A 16,799-nucleotide genomic window follows, 5' to 3' on the forward strand; every position below is an offset into this window, starting at 1 on the left:
TTCCCTCTGAAGTGTTTATCCTTACAGAATATTCCCTTTCCTCTACCCCCGGTAAGGATTAGGGACGCAATACAAGCGTCAGCATGATAGAATAGACACTAATTCATCGTTATTTCAGTTTTAGCCCCGTAATGATCCCCATGTAGTGAAATGTATAATACATTTAGTGTAAGTTAGGGCGCCTTTCCATTTCTGTTTTGCGCTGCGTTAACGCTGCATTTTTTTAATGTGAATCTCAATAGGACTTTATAATGTTAAAAACGCATCACATGAAAATCACAAAGTACAAACTTGCGTTTTTTGTGCGATGCGTTTTTAACATTAAAAAATCCCATTGGCATTCGAATTAAAAAAACACAGCGTTATCGCAGCATTAAAAACACGTAGAAAGGCCCCCTTACCGGGCAGAGGAATGGGGATTCAGTATCATATAGTGTCGGCCTCTAGTATGATAAATGTATATAAATCTGCAGGAGGAGCCGCAGCCCTACATCTTCATGATAATATTTCCTCCTCTTTCAGCTTCCCAGGAAGAGGAGAAGACAGCGGCCGGACGAGGAAGCGAGAGCGCAGTCCGTGCGACGAAGAGGTCCAAGAGCGCCCACAGAAGAGGAGGAAGGAGGACCGCTCCCTACAGCAGGATGAGATGGCCGTATTCTTCAGAGTGCTTGGTAAAACACATTACTCCTTCCATGCTTCTAGTGTTGGACAAGGTCTACAGAACACCATTATATACAGTAGTGCCTTGACATACCAGTTTAATCCGTTCCGGGACGGAGCTCTTAAGCCAAAAAACTTGTATGTCAAAGCACTTTTCCCCATTGAAATGAATTTAAATGCCATTAATGTGTTCCGCATTGATGGCATTCCAATTCATTTCAATGGGGAAACTAACTACAAGTAAAAAAATCAATACTCACCTACCGCTAGCAATCCGCGGTGGTCTGCGGCGCTGCTGCAGGCTGTCGCGTCCTCTTCCACGCTGACAGAGCATTGCTTTCTGGATGTGGGGCTTGAATGCCCCGCCTCCAGCAAGCTAATACTCTGATTGGTTAACTCAGCGCTGCATCAGCCAATGAAATTCGGCGCTGGGTTAACCAATCACAGCCATTCAATAACATCATTATCTTGTAAATCAAGAACAGGTATTCAAACGAGAGGCATTCAGGATATTAACAGTAAATACCAGATTTCCAAAGGGCTTAAATTATGAATCAGTTCTCCTGTATATGTATTGAATATAGGGGGAATATAGAGAGAAAGGAAGGAAAAAAAAAATATATATTTTTTTTGCTATTAGCTTTTATATATTGTTTTCTGTATTGTAATAATTTTATTTTTCAGCTATATCATATAGATATTTTATGCAGATTTTTCAATTACATGAGATCATATATTCCATCTTAGGCCTCGGTCAGACGGGCGTTTTTTCGTGCGATTTGTGCATGCGCATGCGATCTGCGCATATATAGAACCATTGCTTCACAATGGGATCGGACACAGGGCCGCTTTTTATGCGGATGTCCGATAAATTATAGGACACGAGGAATTGCAGATCGCAGATTGCGCCTATCTGCGTTCTGCGATTCCTTGTGTTCTATATATGTGCTCAATGGGGCCGGCGGCAGCAGCGCCGACCCCATTGAGAACATATACTACAAAGATCATTCTCCTCTGCCACAGCTGTAACAGCTGTGGCAGAGAAGAACGATGTTCGCCCATTGAATTCAGTGGAGCCGGCAATACAGCCGGCTCCATTGAAAGCAATGGGTTGTCGGCGAGCGCGGGATGAATTTTCGGGAAGGGCTTAAAAATATAAGCCCTTCCCTGAAAATCATCCCAAAATGTGTAAAAATAAAATTTTGAATGACAGCTGAGAGCTGCCCCTGATTGGTCCCTGCGCTCAGCCAATCAGAGGCAGCACTCACTCACCCATTCATGAATTCATGAATGGGTGAGTAAGAGCTGCCTCTGATTGGTGAGGGCTGTGACCAATCAGAGGCAGCCCATTCAGCAGGCGGGGATTAAAATCCCCGCCGGCTGAATACTACACAGAGCAGTTCAAGAGAACTGCCGGCCGGCCGCAGCTGAACTCCGGCTGCAGGGACAAGGCGAGTATATATGTTTTTTTTATTTTTACTCATTTTAGGATGATTTTCAGGGAAGGGCTTATATTTTTAAGCCCTTCCCAAAAATTTATCCCGCACTCGCCGGCAGCCCATTGCTTTCAATGGAGCCGGCTGTGTTGCTGGCTCCATTGTATTTCAATGGGTTGGACAGCGCTCCTTTGATAATGCCCGTTTCGCTGAAAACGCTGCTAGCTGCAGATTTTTCGGCGATTCGTCGGCCCTGGTCACGGGATTTGCGGATGTGCATCCGACATGCGATCTGCAAATCACGGCAAAAAACGGTCGTCTGATCGAGGCCTTAGGGTGACTACCCACTACAGTTTTTTTTCCCTGCGAAATTCGCAGCATTTTTTTCCTGCAGGGGTCTATGGGACTTGTAATGTTAAAATCGCGATCGCACAAAATCGCGATTTTGCGATAAATTGCGATTTTGCGCAATCGCGATTTTAACATTACAAGTCCCATAGACCTCTGCAGAAAAAAAAATACTGTGTATTTCGCAGAGAAAAGAAAAACTGTAGTGGGTAGCCACCCTTATATCTAAGCTTTTTATCCTGATTTAATTATTAATTGTTGTCATTATGCACTCGTTTCTGATGGTGTTATATAGTCAGGAATTTATTTATTACAATTTGAGTAACCATTATTACAGCTATTTATATGTATTTCTGTATTTGATATCCCCTTTGTTCCTACCCTCCAGGTGATTTATACTGCATCATATTGTATAACATCTTAGTCATAATACATCGGCGCAGTGAGAGTTATATGTCAGCTGTCTCTCTATGTTTTTAATTGCACATGGTTTTTAATGAAGTGATCCCTATTGTAAAAGTTAGCTGACCAAGGTCCACTTCGGTCTGAAACGCGTCCTGCGGTTTGGCTCTGACGCACAGGCACTAAATTAATAAAGGTCTAGATTGTCTCACACAAGCCGCTTTTTTCTATTTTTGAATTTACCTTATGAGTATTAGACCTCGTAACCCAAGTTCAGGAGCAAAATTCAGGACAGAGCCTGCTCGCAAGTCAAAAAACTTGCAAGCTGAGGCACTCACATCCCGAGGTACCACTGCATATTCTAGAGGCAGACAGAAACTGAACAGACCCCATTATATTCAATGAGGTCCATTTGTTGGTTCTTTCATAAAATGGATCCGTTCAGCCAGTGGATTCCATTTTCCCATAATATTGATATTTGTCCTGTCTTCCTAGACGACCCAAACATCCGGACATTTCTTACCTTAGACAGCTGTATGAGGATTTCCGACAAGGTAATATGAGTGTGTGTACGTTTGTTTTCTGTCAGTTCCCATTCCTGTTTTATGGTTTGCCCCTGTCCTTTTCTGCATCTGCATGCATGTCTGTCTGCTGCCAGTCCCTGCATTCAATACCCCATCAGGGATAGACCTGAGGTTCCAGTGCAGGGCTGCCCTTATTGGGGCAATCGCCTTGCTTGTAGGTAGGGGTCTTCCCATTGCCTTTGCAACCAAGGGTCAGACTTTCATTTCCTGGTAGCAGTCACTATTACTGCAGGAGCTAGCTTACAACCACACCAAGACAGGTCTAGGCCAGGCTGGTTGGTTGATCCAATGGGTCCACACTTTTAATCAGTAACACATTTATGGAGGTAGACAGGATACAGAAAGGCTCTATAATAGGAAAAATAGGTGGCACTAAAAAGTTCTAACTGTTCTTCTCACCCCACTAGTATCTCCTGGCGATGGTCTTCGTTTATTTCATCAGAGCCGGACTGCAGACCCAAGAATATCATAAGAACTTCTTTCCAGCTTTGTGAGTTTCTTTTATAACAGTTATGTATATACATGCTAATGAAAAGATCTCAAATGAATAATGAAATAAGTAGCAGTTCGTCATTTTGTTTAACTTTTTTTTTTACTAGATTCTTAGCCAACCAGATGGAAGAGGAAGTCGGCTTTCTTCACGAGATCTACCAATGGGCCTTCGGATACACCTGGATGGAGAAGAGACAGCAAATACTCCACGATCGCAACCTGTTGCTCCTCCGGATTGGATTTAGAGCTTTGGTGGACCAGGACACTTGTGAGCAGGTTAGTACAAATGATACAAAGCACTTCAGTCTGTGATGAAGGGTCTGCGGTGATAATAATGTTATCCATGTATTGTTTGATTCTAGGTCATGGCAGTAGAGCCTCTACACTGGGCATGGAGAAGAGAGAGGCCCATCCATCACAGCCGCGCTTTTCCCATGTTGAGGAGGAATGTGCAGCAGGTCAACACCTACGGCCCATGGAGCAGCCTTCCACCATGCATGCTTTGTAGGACCATGCATCTCTCACTCCATGCAAGGGGTAAGTTTGAAGATCAACCATAACGGAAGATGAATGACCACTACAGAGCAGCAAGAAGATCAAGAAGGTATGACAGATGAAGACCATCTTTATCCCCTTTATAGTCACACAGACCCCGTTTCACACATTCATGGCACATACTCATATAGGTACATATACACACACACTGTCCTTGTGTCTTGCACACATCTTATAGTGTTACCCTCCCTTAGTATGCCTGGAGGAAGGGCAGTACAGCAGCCATGGTTTCCCTACAGGTTTCCTCCACTGGGGGTTTTTCCTGTCCTGCGTGTTGCTGTACCCTCTCCGTGAGTGATGGGAGGTAACAACCAATACATATTTATAATAAATTTCATATTATTTAACTAACTATACTTGTCCGAGTCATTCTTATTGTGAGTGTGTGAAAGTAAAATGTAATTTCCTGTCTATTAGAGACCGGTGCTAGTTGCATGTGTGACTGCATTCCCATGCTGGGAAGCAGTGTAGGGGCTAGTAGTGACTGATGAGGGCTAGGAAGATCAGTGCCCAGAGTCAGGTGGGTCCAAGTGAGATATAGAGGCCAGAATGGTTCAAGCTCAAAGGTCTCTACAGGTGAAGGAGAGAGACGAGCACGAGTAAGGGAGTAAGGCAGAATAGCGTTTTTCCTGTACGTTTTTTTTCATGCAATATCGCTGCATTTTTTAAATGAGAATGTCAATGGGACTTTCTAATGTTAAAAACGCATCACAAGTTTGTGCTTTGCGATTTTTTTTTGCGATGCGTTTTTAATGAGCGAGCACCAAAATGCTCTGGTGCTTGTTGCTGGAGTCGAACTTTTCGTAATGCTCGAGAGCTCGTTTCGAGTAACGAACTCCATTGAAGTCAATGGGCGACTCGAGCATTTTTGTATGAGACCGATGCTCTGCATAGGTGATGACTAGAGATGAGCCAGCACCAAAATGCTCGGGTGCTCGAGTCGAACTTTTCATAATGCTCGAAAGCTCGTTTCGAGTAACGAACCCCATTGAAGTCAATGGGCGACTCGAGCATTTTTGTATGGGACCGATGCTCCGCATAGGTGATGACTTGTCAAACACCAGAAAACATCAGAAAGTCATGGAAACACCAAAGAAACAGATAGGGAAAGCCAGGGGCAGCAAGCATGGCTGCATCTGAGGCTCCCAGGTCCCACTATTAAGCAAAAATGGGGGCAAAAGTCTGGCATCACCCCCCTAACAATTTACTTGGGACAAACCCTCATTAGCAAGGCACATGTGCTGGCTAGAGATGAGCGAGTATACTCGCTAAGGCTAACTACTCGAGCGAGTAGTGCCTTAGCCGAGTATCCTCCTGCTCGTCTCTAAAGATTTGGCTGCCGGCGCGGGTGACAGGTGAGTTGCGGCGGTGAGCATGGGGGAGCGGGTGGGGGAGGGGGAAAGAGAGATCTCCCCTCCGTTCCTCCCTGCTTTCCGACCCCCGCCGGCACCCGAATCTTTAGAAACGAGCGGGAGAATACTCGGCTAAGGCACTACTCGCTCGAGTAGTTTGCCTTATCGAGTATACTCGCTCATCTCTAGTGCTGGCACATCTTAGCTAAGCACCACACTACCTGCAACCAAGGACAATCACTGCCTGCGGGTGACACCGCTGCCTCTTCTCCTGGATTACATGCTGCTATTGCTGTCCACCACCCCCCCTCCCGCACAACCCTGCGTCCACAGCGCACCCAAAATTTTCCCTGCACAGCATTCAGCTGGCATTATGCCACACGTTTGCTTCATAGCCACACCACCCTCATGTCTATTTATAGGTGCGTAATAAATGAGGAGGAACCGGAGGCACACACTGCAGATGGTTGGCAGGGCTAGGCAGCAACCCTCTTTGAAAGTGTAGGCGATAGCCAGCCCACAATGCTGTTGAGAATTGGCGATAGATAGACATACGGTCATCATTCCAATCCCATGCCACCTCCGTCACAAAATTATCAGGAACCGCAAACATGGGCATAAAGAGGGCTCAGGTGCCAGCACTTCTACACATCTCCACAATGCAGCAATACTCTGTGTGGGAAGCACATGAGCGGGCCCTGAGTCAGGCTCGGTCCCAGCCTCCACCTTGTGTGACCCAAGGTGCCGCAAGTCACATAGCAATGGGGAATCCATGTGTCCACACACTACTCATTCTGTGTAGGTGTCACATAGCTCAACACAGCAATGGGAAGTCTTTGAGTTCCTTGGGCTTACCTATGCTGTCGGTGCACAAAGATGATATTACACAGGAAGAAATCCGAGTCCCCAAACATGGCAGAGTTTCACCCCGTCAAGGACCTCGGCCTCGGCCCACATTTCTGCCCAAGTCAGTCAGTGTATTTGTACCAGATAGGTAAATCACCGCGATGGGAAATCTTTGTGCACCCACAGCATATGCAGACCCCAGTAACATTTCTGTAGCAGAAGTATAGGCAAACCCCAGTAACATTTCTATAGCAAAAGTATAGGCAGACCCCTCAAACTATTCAGTAGAAACTACACAGACGGACACCAGTAACATTTCTGTAGCAAAAGTATAGGCAGACCCCTGTAATATTTCTGTAGCAAGAGTATAGGCAGATCCCACTAACATTTCTATACAAAGAGTATAGGCGGACCCCAGTAGCATTTCTCTAGCAAAATTATAGGCGGATCTCAAAAACATTTCTGTAGCAAAAGTATAAGCAGACCCCAGTAACATTTCTGTGGCAAAAGTATAGGGAGACCCTAGTAACGTTTCTGTAGCAAGAGTATAGGCGGACCCCAGAAACATATCTCTAGCAAAAGTATAGGCGAACCCCTCAAACCATTCAGTATAAACTGCATAGGCGGACCCCAGTAACATTCCTGTAGCAAAAGTATAGGCGTACCCCTGTAACATTTCCATAGCAAGAGTATAGGCGAACTCCTCAAACCTTTCAGTAGAAAAGGTATAGGTGGACCCCAGTAATATTTCTGTAGCAAAAGTATAGGCGGACCCCAGTAAAGTTTTTATAGCAAAAGTATAGGCAGACCGCAGTAATATTTCTGTAGCAAAAGTATAGGCGGACAACAGTAACATTTCTGTAGTTAGAGTACATGCAGACCCCAGTAACATTTCTGTAGCAGGAATATAGGCGGACCCCAGTAATATTTCTGTAGCAAAAGTATACGCAAACCACTCAAACCATTCAGTAGAAAAGGTATAGGCAGACCCCAGTAACATTTCTGTAGCAGGAGTATTGGCGGACCCCAGTAACATTTCTGTAGCAGAAGTATAGGCGGACCCCAGTAACATTTCTGTAGCAAAAGTATAGGCGGACCCCAGTAACATTTCTGTAGCAAACGTATAAGCAGACCCCTGTAACATTTCTGTAGCAAGAGTATAGGCGGACCCCAGTAACATTTGTGCAGCAAAAGTATAGGCGAACACTAGTAACATTTCTGTAGCAAGAGTATAGGCGGACCCCAGTAACATTTCTGTAGCAAGAGTATAGGCGGACCACAGAAACATTTCTATAGCAAAAGTATAGGCGAACCACTCAAACTATTCAGTAGAAAAGGTATAGGCAGACCCCAGTAACATTTCTGAAGCAAAAGTATAGGTGGACCCCAGTAACATTTCTGTAGCAAGAGTATGGGTGGACCCAGTAACATTTCTGTAGCAAAAGTATAGGCAGACCCCAGTAACATTTCTGTAACAAAAATATAGGCAGACCCAAGTAACATTTCTGTAGCCAAATTATAGGCAGACCCAAGTAACATTTCTGTAGCCAAAGTATAGGCGGACCCCAGTAACATTTCTGTAACAAAAATATAGGCAGACCCAAGTAACATTTCTGTAGCCAAAGTATAGGCAGACCCAAGTAACATTTCTGTAGCCAAAGTATAGGCGGACCCCAGTAACATTTCTGTACCGAAGTATTGGCGAACCCCTCAAACCATTCAGTAGAAAACATATAGCCAGACCCCAGTAACATTTTTGTAGCCTAAGTATAGGCGGACACCAGTAACATTTCTTCAGCAAGAGTATAGGCGGACCCCTGGAACATTTCTGTAGCAAAAGTATAGGCAGAACCAAGTAACATTTCTGTAGCAAAAATATAGGCGGACCCCAGTAAAGTTTCTGTGGCACAAGTAAGGGCGAACCCCTCAAACCATTCAGTAGAAAAGGTATAGGCAGACCCCAGTAACATTTTTTGTAGCCAAAGTAGAGGCAGACCTCAATAACAATTCTGTAGTAAAATTATAGGAGAAGCCCTCAAACCATTTAGTAGAAAAGGTGTAGGCAGACCCGAGTAACATATCTGTAGCAAGGGTTTAGGCAGACGCCAGTAACATTTCTGTAGCAGACGTATAAGCGAACGCCTCAAACCATTCAGTAGAAAAGGCATAAGCGAACCTGAATAACATTTCTGTAGCAAGAGTATAGGAGCACCCCAATAACATTTCTGTAGCAAGAGTGTAGGCGGACCCCAGTAACATTTCTGTAGCAAAAGCATAGGCGCACCCCAGTAACATTTCTGTAGCAAGAGTATAGGCAGACCCCAGTAACATTTCTGTAGCAAAAGCATAGGTGAACCCCTCAAACCATTCAGTAGAAAAGGAATAGGCAGACCCCAGTAACAATACTGTAGCTTAAGTATAGGCGGAGCCCAGTAACATTTCTGTAGCAAGAGTTTCGGCAGACCCAGTAACATTTCTGTAGCAAAAATACAGGCACACCCCAGTAAAATTTCTGTAGCAAAATAAGGGGCGAACGTCTCAAACTATCCAGTAGAAAAGGTATAGGCAGACCCCAGTAACATTTTGTAGCCAAAGTATAGGTGGACCCCAGTAACATTTCTGTAGCGAAAGTATAGGCAAACCCCAGTAACATTTCTATAGCCAAAGTATAGGCAGAACCCAGAGAATGCAGTGATATATAAAAAAAAAACATGCAGGTTTACAGATTTTGTTAATCTTGCCCCTAAAAAAAGCGGTCAAAATTTTACATGTCCCCAAAACTTAGATAAATAAAGACTAGAGTTCATTCCGTAAAATACAAGGCCTTCTAGAGCTCTGATAATGGAGAAATAAACTTAATACGGCTGAATGTGGCGACAGAAAAGCAAACCTTCAAGAAAAAAAAGAGGTTTTAAATGTACAAAAATAGCAAAACATAAAACAACTGTATAAACTTGGTATCGCCGGAATCGTGCTGACTCAGAGAATAATGTTATCACACTATTTATTCTGCACGCTGAACGCCTAAAAATGAAATCCAAAAAACAAATGGCAGAATTTCTGAATTTCTTTCTTTTTCCCCCAATCTCCCTACAAATTTTTTTTTTAAAGTTATGCAATACATGATATATACCCCAAAATGATGCCATTAAAAAACACAACTTGTCCCGCAAAAAAACAAGCCCTCATATGGCTGTGTCAATGGAAAAATGAAAAAGTTATGGCTCTTGGAAAGCGACTGGAAAATTAGTTGAAATTAAATGATTGGCCCATTTAAAGAACCTGCCCTGGCGGGTCTGACAGGGTGGTAAGAAACCCGGCACTGAAGGGGTTAAAGCACCCTGACTGTAAGTATCACAAAGCCCCAAGGTACTTAGAAGTAACTGCATGGAGGGAGAGATGTTATATGAGAAAGTGAACCTGCCATGTCAGAGCCATCCCTTTAATACTGCTGGCCTGGCACCATCCATGGACACTTGGTGACAAATATGGACCATCCAAAAAACACATTTGTGACCATGTAAGGTGAGATGGTAAGAGTGCAGCTTCCCTTTACATCACCTGTGGTCTGAACCATCATGGTACATGCCACCAGCAGCAGCCAATAGAATCGCAGGATTTGGATTCAAACCGCAAAGGAAAACGTCAGTTGGTGCCAGTCAGCGATTGCTCTTTATAGAGAATAGACCGGCTCCCTTTGTTCTCACAGCGATTTGCAAAACTTGTGTTTTCGATTGAGACGCGGATTATCATCAGCAAGAAGGAGGCTTTACCATCAACAAGAAGGAGGCTTTACCATCAACAAGAAGGAGGATTTATCATCACCAAGAAGGAGGATTTACCGCCAACCGACAGCCGAGAAAGGTAAGAGGCCAAAATGTGACCAATGTTATTACTGCTTTATGTATTTGTAGTAGTGAGAGTTTGTCCACCTGTGTTAGTGGGAAACTGTAAATGATCCATATGATTACCAGAAGATGGGGGAACTAAAATGTATAAATATGGGCAGTTTTAGGTGATTCTAAATAATAATAGAGATTTGGGGCTGAATGATAAATATGAAGGTATTTAGGTAATAATGAATAAATATGGAGGGTTTTATATAGTTCTGAGTCAATCTGGAGATATTTGGGTGACTGTATGAATATAGCTGTGAAGTTTATTATGGTGGTCAGTTATTGTACCAGGGATGGACAGGACATATACTAATGCAATGACAGGGCCTATAGGGACCCCCACTGTAGTTATGGTGGACATGTAGGGGCAGATTTAGGAAACTGTCTAAAAGAAAGACGGTCTTAGTTGCCGATAGCAACCAATCACAGAGCAGCTTTCATTGTGTATTCTGCTATGGTAAGATGGAATCCTTGGTTGGTTGCTAGGGGCAACTAAGACAGTTTTCTTTCAGACAGTTTCATAAATCTGCCCTTTTATCTGTGAATAGTTGGTGCTAACAGAATAATTTATTTTCATTTCCGCTGCTGAGGATTATGGACGCCATCATCAAGTTCCTGCGATACCTGTTTGGGAGAGACGACGTGGGATCCAGGTAAGCTATGAAGTTTATTATAGTGTCTGGGCAGTAGGTGGCAGAGGTCCAGTGCCTATTTTTTTTTGTGTGTTTTTTTTGTTTGTTTTTGTTATTTGTTTTTTTTTTTTTTTGGGGGGGGGAGGTTTTAGCTCCATAATGATCCCCATGTAGTGAAATGTATAATACATTTAGTGTAAGTTAGGGCGCCTTTCCACTTGCGCTTTTTAGCGCTGCGTTAACGCTGCATTTTTTAATATGAATGTCAATGGGACTTTCTAATGTTAAAAATGCATCACATGAAAATCACAAAGTACAAACTTGCTATTTTTGTGCGATGCGTTTTTAACATTAAAATATCCCATTGACATTCGTATTAAAAAAACACAACCTTATCGCAGCATTAAAAAAACGTGGAAAGGCCCCCTTACCCGGCGGAGGAATGGGGATTCAGTATCATATAGTGTCGGCCTCTAGTATGATAAATGTATATAAATCTTCAGGAGGAGCTGCAGCCCTACATCTTCATGATAATATTTCCTCCTCTTTCAGCTTCCCAGGAAGAGGAGAAGACAGCGGCCGGACGAGGAAGCGAGAGCGCAGTCCGTGCGACGAAGAGGTTCAAGAGCGCCCGCAGAAGAGGAGGAAGGAGGACCGTTCCCTACAGCAGGAGGATATGGCCGTATTCTTCAGAGTGCTTGGTAAAACACATTACTCCTTCCATGCTTCTAGTGTTGGACAAGGTCTACAGAACACCATCATATACAGTAGTGCCTTGACATACCAGTTTAATCCATTCTGTGATGGAGCTCTTAAGCCAAAAAACACGTATGTCAAAACACTTTTCCCATTGAAATGATTTGAAGCGCCATTAATGTGTTCCGCATTGATGACATTCCAATTCATTTCAATGGAGAAACTAACTACAAGTAAAAAACAAATCAATACACACCTATCACCGGCAATCTGCGATGGTCTGCGGCGCTGCTGCAGGCTGTCGCGTTCTCTTCCATGCCAACAGAGCATTGCTTTCTGGATGTGGGGCTTGAATGCCCCGCCTCCAGCAAGCTAATGCTCTGATTGGATAACTCAGCGCTGCATCAGACTATGAAATCCGGCACTGGGTTAACCAATCATAGCCATTGAATGACATCATTATCTTGTAAATCAAGAACAGGTATTGAAACGAGAGGCATTCGGGATATTAACAGTAAACACCAGATTTCCAAAGGGCTTAAATTATGAATCAGATCTCCTGTATATGTATTGAATATAGGGGGAATATAGAGGGAAAGAAGGGAAACATATATATATATATATATATATATATATATATATATATTTTTTTTTTTTTTTTTTACTATTAGCTTTTATATATTCTTTTCTGTATTGTGATAATTTTATTTTTCAGCTATATCATATAGATATTTTATTATGCTGATTTTTCAATTGCATGAGATCATATATTTAATCTTAGGGTGCCTACCCACTTGTGATTTTTTTTTCCTGTGATGTTTTGCGTTTTTTCTCAAGAGCATTTAGTATAGAATGTGTTCTTGTCCATCTGGGTTTTTTTTCCGTTTCGTGGGGTTTTTTCACATAGGAACTGTCAGTTGCATATGTCTCCTTATTTTTCTCTTAATGCACCCATGATTGTCAATGGAGGGCTGCAAAAAACGCGCAAAAAACACCGCGGAAAATGAGCAAAAAACACGTGAAAATGCGGCATTTTTCACGCGCGAAAATCGGCAACGCAAGTGGGTAGGCGCCCTTAGGGTGACTACCCACTACAGTTTTTTTTTTCCCTGCGAAATTCACAGCTTTTTTTTTCTGCAGAGGTCTATGGGACTTGTAATGTTAAAATCTCGATTTCGCGGTAAATTGCGATTTTGCGCGATCGCGATTTTAACATTACAAGTCCCATAGACCCCTGCAGAAAAAAAACTGCTGCGAATTTCGCAGGGAAAAAAAAACTGTAGTGGGTAGTCACCCTTATATCTAAGCTTTTTATCCTGATTTAATTATTAATTGTTGTCATTATGCACTCGTTTCTGATGGTGTTATATAGTCAGGAATTTATTTATTACAATTTGAGTACCCATTATTACAGCTATTTATATGTATTTCTGTATTTGATATCCCCTTTGTTCCTACCCCCCAGGTGATTTATACTGCATCATATTGTATAACATCTTAGTCATAATACATCGGCGCAGTGAGAGTTATATGTCAGCTGTCTTTCTATGTTTTTAATTGCACATGATTTTTAATGAAGTAATGTCTATTGTAAAAGTTAGCTGACCAAGGTCCACTTCGGGCCAAAACAGGTCCTGCAGTTTGGCTCTGACACACAGGCACTAAATTAATAAAGGTCTAGATTGTCTCACACAAGCCGCTTTTTTCTATTTTTGAATTTACCTTATGAGTATTAGACCTCGTAACCCAAGTTTAAGAGCAAAATTCAGGACAGAGCCTGCTCGCAAGTCAAAAAACTTGCAAGCTGAGGCACTCACATCCCGAGGTACCACTGCATATTCTAGAGACAGACAGAAACTGAACAGACCCCATTATATTCAATGAGGTCCATTTGCTGGTTCTTTCATAAAATGGATCCGTTCAGCCAGTGGATTCCATTTTCCCATAATATTGATATTTGTCCTGTTTTCCTAGAGGACCCAAACATCAGGACATTTCTTACCTTAGACAGCTGTATGAGGATTTCCGACAAGGTAATATGAGTGTGTGTACGTTTGTTTTCTGTCAGTTCCCATTCCTGTTTTATGGTTTGCCCCTGTCCTTTTCTGCATCTGCATGCATGTCTGTCTGCTGCCAGTCTCTGCATTCAATACCCCATCAGGGATAGACCTGAGGTTCCAGTGCAGGGCTGCCCTTATTGGGGCAATCGCCTTGCTTGTAGGTAGCGGTCTTCCCATTGCCTTTGCAACCAAGGGTCAGACTCTCATTTCCTGGTAGCAGTCACTATTACTGCAGGAGCTAGCTTACAACCACACCAAGACAGGTTTAGGCCAGGCTGGTTGGTTGATCCAATGGGTCCACACTTTTAATCAGTAAAGCATTCATGGAGGTAGACAGGATACAGAAAGGCTCTATAATAGGAAAAATAGGTGGCACTAAAAAATTCTAACTGTTCTTCTCACCCCACTAGTATCTCCTGGCGATGGTCTTCGTTTATTTCATCAGAGCCGGACTGCAGACCCAAGAATATCATAAGAACTTCTTTCCAGCTTTGTGAGTTTCTTTTATAACAGTTATGTATATACATGCTAATGAAAAGATCTAAAATGAATAATGAAATAAGTAGCAGTTCGTCATTGTGTTTAACTTTTTTTTTACTAGATTCTTAGCCAACCAGATGGAAGAGGAAGTCGGCTTTCGTCACGAGATCTACCAATGGGCCTTCGGATACACCTGGATGGAGAAGAGACAGCAAATACTCCACGATCGCAACCTGTTGCTCCTCCGGATTGGATTCAGAGCTTTGGTGGACCAGGACACTTGTGAGCAGGTTAGTACAAATGATTCAAAGCACTTCAGTCTGTGATGAAGGTTCTGCGGTGATAATAATGTTATCCATGTATTGTTTGATTCTAGGTCATGGCAGTAGAGCCTCTACACTGGGCATGGAGAAGAGAGAGGCCCATCCATCACAGCCGCGCTTTTCCCATGTTGAGGAGGAATGTGCAGCAGGTCAACACCTACGGCCCATGGAGCAGCCTTCCACCATGCATGCTTTGTAGGACCATGCATCTCTCACTCCATGCAAGGGGTAAGTTTGAAGATCAACCATAACGGAAGATGAATGACCACTACGGAGCAGCAAGAAGATCAAGAAGGTATGACAGATGAAGACCATCTTTATCCCCTTTATAGTCACACAGACCCCGTTTCACATATTCATGGCACATACTCATATAGGTACTTATACACACACACACACACAGTTCTTGCGTCTTACACACATCTTATAGTGTTACCCTCCCTTAGTATGCCTGGAGGAAGGGCAGTACAGCAGCCATGGTTTCCCTACAGGTTTCCTCCACTGGGGTTTTTTCCTGTCCTGCGTGTTGCTGTACCCTCTCCGTGAGTGATGGGAGGTAACAACCAATACATATTTATAATAAATTTCATATTATTTAACTAACTATACTTGTCCGAGTCATTCTTATTGTGTGTGTGTGAAAGTAAAATGTAATTTCCTGTCTATTAGAGACCGGTGCTAGTTGCATGTGTGACTGCATTCCCATGCTGGGAAGCAGTGTAGGGGCTAGTAGTGACTGATGAGGGCTAGGAAGATCAGTGCCCAGAGTCAGGTGGGTCCAAGTGAGATATAGAGGCCAGAATGGTTCAAGCTCAAAGGTCTCTACAGGTGAAGGAGAGAGACGAGCACGAGTAAGGGAGTAAGGCAGAATAGCGTTTTTCCTGTACGTTTTTTTTCATGCAATATCGCTGCATTTTTTAAATGAGAATGTCAATGGGACTTTCTAATGTTAAAAACGCATCACAAGTTTGTGCTTTGCGATTTTTTTTTGCGATGCGTTTTTAATGAGCGAGCACCAAAATGCTCGGGTGCTTGTTGCTGGAGTCGAACTTTTCGTAATGCTCGAGAGCTCGTTTCGAGTAACGAACTCCATTGAAGTCAATGGGCGACTCGAGCATTTTTGTATGAGACCGATGCTCTGCATAGGTGATGACTAGAGATGAGCCAGCACCAAAATGCTCGGGTGCTCGAGTCGAACTTTTCATAATGCTCGAAAGCTCGTTTCGAGTAACGAACCCCATTGAAGTCAATGGGCGACTCGAGCATTTTTGTATGGGACCGATGCTCCGCATAGGTGATGACTTGTCAAACACCAGAAAACATCAGAAAGTCATGGAAACACCAAAGAAACAGATAGGGAAAGCCAGGGGCAGCAAGCATGGCTGCATCTGAGGCTCCCAGGTCCCACTATTAAAGGAGATGTCCCGAGGCAGCAAGTGGGTCTATACACTTCTGTATGGCCATAATAATGCACTTTGTAATATACATTGTGCATTAATTATGAGCCATACAGAAGTTATAAAAAGTTTTTTACTTACCTGCTCCGTTGCTAGCGTCCTCGTCTCCATGGTGCCGACTAATTTTTGGCCTCCGATGGCCAAATTAGCCGCGCTTGCGCAGTCCGGGTCTTCAGCAGTCTTCTATGGAGCCGCTCGTGCCAGAGAGCGGCTCCGTGTAGCTCCGCCCCGTCACGTGCCGATTCCAGCCAATCAGGAGGCTGGAATCGGCAGTGGACCGCACAGAAGAGCTGCGGTCCACGAAGACAGAGGATCCCGGCGGCCATCTTCAGCAGGTGAGTATGAAGACGCCGGACCGCCGGGATTCAGGTAAGCGCTGTGCGGGTGGTTTTTTTAACCCCTGCATCGGGGTTGTCTCGCGCCGAACGGGGGGGGGGTTGAAAAAAAAAAAACCCGTTTCGGCGCGGGACATCTCCTTTAAGCAAAAATGGGGGCAAAAGTCTGGCATCACCCCCTAACAATTTACTTGGGACAAACCCTCATTAGCAAGGCACATGTGCTGGCTAGAGATGAGCGAGTA

General features: G+C 43.6%; 1 long non-coding RNA gene across 1 annotated transcript; it reads left to right on the plus strand.

Annotated features, from left to right (window-relative positions):
- The first annotated feature begins 10,482 nt into the window (after positions 1-10,482).
- Positions 10,483-11,898, plus strand: LOC136619891 (uncharacterized). The gene is made up of 3 exons (XR_010791078.1): positions 10,483-10,539; positions 11,162-11,224; positions 11,756-11,898. It is a non-coding gene; the product is annotated as an uncharacterized lncRNA (long non-coding RNA).
- The last annotated feature ends 4,901 nt before the right edge of the window (positions 11,899-16,799 follow it).

Source organism: Eleutherodactylus coqui, chromosome 3, assembly GCF_035609145.1.
Source record: "Eleutherodactylus coqui strain aEleCoq1 chromosome 3, aEleCoq1.hap1, whole genome shotgun sequence".
Classification (NCBI taxonomy): domain Eukaryota; kingdom Metazoa; phylum Chordata; class Amphibia; order Anura; family Eleutherodactylidae; genus Eleutherodactylus; species Eleutherodactylus coqui.